At 45.3% G+C, this 4,108-nt stretch overlaps 1 pseudogene across 1 annotated transcript in view; it reads left to right on the forward strand.

The window, feature by feature from the left end:
- Window positions 1–4,108, forward strand: part of LOC105537602 — a 12,320-nt pseudogene that overhangs the window by 3,977 nt on the left and 4,235 nt on the right. Inside the window, exon 3 of the transcript XR_001005739.1 lies at window positions 3,672–4,106. The product of XR_001005739.1 is annotated as a thyroid receptor-interacting protein 6-like (transcript). The remainder of the gene's footprint in view (window positions 1–3,671; window positions 4,107–4,108) is intronic.

Genomic DNA, 4,108 nt, shown 5'->3' on the forward strand with positions numbered 1-4,108 from the left:
TGAGGTCAGGAGATCGAGACCATCCTGGCTAACATGGTGAAACCCCATCTCTACTAAAAATACAAAAAATTAGCCAGGTGTTGTGGTGGGTTCCTGTAATACCAGCTACTTGGGAGGCTGAGGCAGGAGAATGGTGTGAACTCTGGAGGCAGAGCTTACAGTGAGCTGAGATCATGCCACCGCACTCCAGCCTGGATGACAGAGCGAGACTCCATCTCAAAAAAAAAAAAAAAGTTTTCTTATAAAATGCTATGGTGAATTCCTGTGATTTTGTGTTACCTTGGCATCCATGGCATCCATTTTTTACTGTCCTATAACACACTCAGACTCCTTTTTAAAAACCTTAGGCCGGGCGCAGTGGCTCATGCCTGTAATCCCAGCACTTTGAGAGGCTAAGGTAGGCAGATCACAAGGTCAGGAGTTCGAGACCAGCTTGGCCAATATAGTGAAACCCCGTCTCTACTAAAAATACAAAAATTAGCCAAGCGTGGTGGCAGGTACCTGTAACCCCAGCTACTTGGGAGTCTGAGGCAGGAGAATCGCTTGAACCCAGGAGGCAGAGGTTGCAGAGGGCTGAGACCGTGCCACTGCACTCCAGCCTGGGCGACAGACCGAGACATCTCCAACAACAACAAAAAGTTCCTCCCTGGCTTGGCACGGTGGCTCACCCCTGTAATCCCAGCACTTTGGGAGGACAAGGCAGGCAGATCGCCTGAGGTCAGGAGTTCGAGACCAGCCTGGCCAGCATGGTGAAACCCCATCTCTACTAAAAATACAAAAATTAGCTGGGCCTGGTAGTAGGCGCCTGTAATCCCAGCTACTCAGGAAGTTGAGGCAGGAGAATTGCTTGAACCCAGGAGGTGGAGTTTGCAGTGAGCCAAGATCCCGCTATTGCACTCCAGCCTGGGCAACAGAGCAAGACTCCGTCTCAAAAAAAAAGAAAAAAAGTTTAAATTCTTGCTCTGTGCTTTGAGATGTAAATTTGTTATCCTTTTTTCCTCTAAAACTCAGTAAGGTCTTTGGTCATGTGGGACAGATTAACTTGTTTCATTTGCAAAGTTTGAATCCAACTGTTGTTTTAAACTAGTGAGTTTTACCTATTTCGTTGCTAAAATTTTAAAATCAAAGCTATAAAATCTTTGTATTTTATTTGTGTGTGTGTGTGGTGTCTACATGGTACCAAACTGATTTATAAATAAGTGCTCGTAAGTTAATAAGCCCAAATATTTTTCAAGTTCATGTGACTTTAGTAATCTTTGGTAAATAAAACTAGATTTTAAATTGTTGGTGAGATAGGAATGTCTTCAGGATTGTCAGTATTAATTTAGACACGTTCTCCTTGGTCTACTAGTCAGACGGGTTTAGAATATCTCTGCTAGATGTTTTAAGGTCATAAAACTGTTGATTCTGTGATATTTTTGATACTTGTTTAACTTGTCTGTGAGCTTAGGTCTTAGACCCATTCAATTATGGGCTCTAAACAAATGGCCATGGTGAGGCCTGGTGACGTGTGGAGTTCTCTCTGCCCCAGCTGTGCCTCCTGACTATGGTGGGAGATGCAGACATATCTTCACATCTGTCCTCTGTGATGAGCTCTCTACATGTAAATTCAGGATCCAGATGGGCCATGCTCTTCATACTCATCCCTGGGTGCCATGTGGGTATTCCCCAGAATGTCTGGGGAAGACATTAGGACGGTACTTGTGTCATAGTTTCAAAATTATTTTCAGTAATTTTAAATCATAAAGTCACATTTTGCCCAGCACTTTGGGAGGCTGAGGCAGGTAGATACTTGAGGTCAGGAGTTTGAGACCAGCCTGGCTAACAGGGCAAAACCCTGTCTCTACTAAAACTACAAAAATTATCTGGGCATGGTGGCACACGCCTGTAGTCCCAGCTACTCGGGAGGCTGAGGCAGGAGAATTGCTTGAACCCAGGTGGCGGAGGTTGCAGTGAGCAGAGGTCATGCCACTACACTCCAGCCTGGGTGACAGAGCGAGACTCTGTCTCAAAAAATAATAATAATAAAACATCAGGATGTGGTTTGTTTTTTTCTTTTCCTTTTTTTTATTTTAGTTTGAGATGGAGTCTTGCTCTGTCGCCCAGGCTGGAGTGCAGTGGCACTATCTTGGCTCACTACAAGCTCCACCTCCTGGGTTCACGCCATTCTCCTGCATCAGCCTCCCGAGTAGCTGGGACTACAAGTGCGCACCACCACACCCGGCTAATTTTTTTTTTTTTTTTTTTTTGTATTTTTTTTTTAAGTAGAGACAGGGTTTCATCGTGTTAGCCAGGATGGTCTCGATCTCCTGACCTCATGATCTGCCTGCCTCAGCCTCCCAAAGTGCTGGGATTATAGGCATGAACCACCGCGCCTGACCGTTTTTTTTTTTTTTTCCCTTTTGTTTTGTTTTCTGGAGACAAAGTCTGGCTCTGTCACCCAGGCTGGAGTACAATGGTGTGATCATAGCTCACTGCAGCTTCAAACTCCTGGGCTCAAGTTATCCTCCTACCTTAGCCTGCCATGCAGCTAGGACTATAGGGGTGTGCCACCACACCCAACTACCTTTATTTTTAAGTTTTTTATTTTTATAGAGACAAGGTTTCACCATCTTGCCCAGTGTCATCTTGAACTCCTAGGCTCAAGCAGTCCTCCTGCCTCGGCCTCCCAAAGTACTGGGATTACAGGCATAAGCCACCACACTTAGTGGTTTTTGCTAAAGAAAAAATAATTTTCTCTAGTTTAGAGGTTATTTACAGGTTGTTTCAAAATGAAAGAAAAATCATATAAGTCTAAATGGATCTAAAAGTTGGGAAAGGGAAAAAAGTAGAAAAATATGTAAGAAGTCATAAATGGGCTATGGAAATCTTGTGTAGTCAAAAGCTGAGACTGGATGGATTAGTTTATAAGGTTGTATTAAAATTAGCTTTAGTATTGATAATGGATTAATACAAAAATAAAATTTGGTTTTCTCTTTTGAACAATAATTTCATGTATAATAATAACAGAAAAATATTTTTATTCACCTTTTGAGTAAACTGCAAAAAAAAACAAGGAGAGGAGAGACAGATTCTGTCTCATGCTGTCTTTCTTAGGTCTTTTAATTGTTCCAAAAACTGAGTCTCCTCTCTATCATTTTTTATTATTTTAATTTATTTAGTTTTTCTTCTGTCTATCAAAGTGTGGAGGTTTTTGCTTTCTGAAATCTTTGAATTACCACTTCGGCTAAATGAATGACTATTATCTTACAGTGAACTGTCATCCTATGTTGATCAACTGTTTTAAACCTTTCTTATTTTAATATCAGGTGTTTTAAATCTTTGATATTCGACATACTTCCCAAAATCACATTTCAAATTCTAAAATTAAGTTTTTTTGACCTGAACTAACTTGGACATAACAATTAGGGCCCCTGGTGGCCAGGCACGGTGGCTCATGCCTGTAATCCCAACACTTTGAGAGGCCAAGTGGGCAGAACACTTGAGTCCAGGAGTTCAACACCAGCCTGGACAACATGGTGAAACCCCATCTCTGCAAAATATACAAAAATTAGCCGGGCATGGCAGAAAAAGTTTCTTTTCTGGAGTCCCAAACGAGGTACAGGACGAAGAGGGGTTGAAGGCCAGAGGCCCCGGGCTTCAAGACCGCTGTCTGGAGTTGCCTGTTCCAGGCCCTCAGGGCTCACCTGACTGCCCCTGAAGCAGCCAGAGCCCACCAGACCCCCTCAGGGGACAGCGATCCCCCGAGGCATCCCGGGCCGCCACCGGGCCACGGAGCAGCACTCCAGCCCCACTCCAGGGTCATTTTTTGTCCTCTCCCATCTGAGCAGTGTTACCAGGCCCCAGGGGGACCTGAGAATCAGGGCCGGCCTGGGTGGGGTCCCATGGAGTACTCCAGCGCACTCAGGGGCTCCCTGCAGACAGGGGGGGCCTTCGCCCCGGAAGCCTGGACGCTGAGATAGACTTGCTGAGCAGCACGCTGGCCGAGCTGAAGGGGGGTCGGGGTCATGCGCCCCTGCGACCAGACCAACAGGCAGAGGAGCCCCCGCCACCTCCTGCCTCCCGCCCGGGCTCTCTGAAGCCGAACCCAGCCTCGCGCTCCCCGCGT

The sequence above is a fragment of the Mandrillus leucophaeus genome, unplaced genomic scaffold (assembly GCF_000951045.1).
Source record: "Mandrillus leucophaeus isolate KB7577 unplaced genomic scaffold, Mleu.le_1.0 Scaffold1024, whole genome shotgun sequence".
Classification (NCBI taxonomy): Eukaryota; Metazoa; Chordata; class Mammalia; order Primates; family Cercopithecidae; genus Mandrillus; species Mandrillus leucophaeus.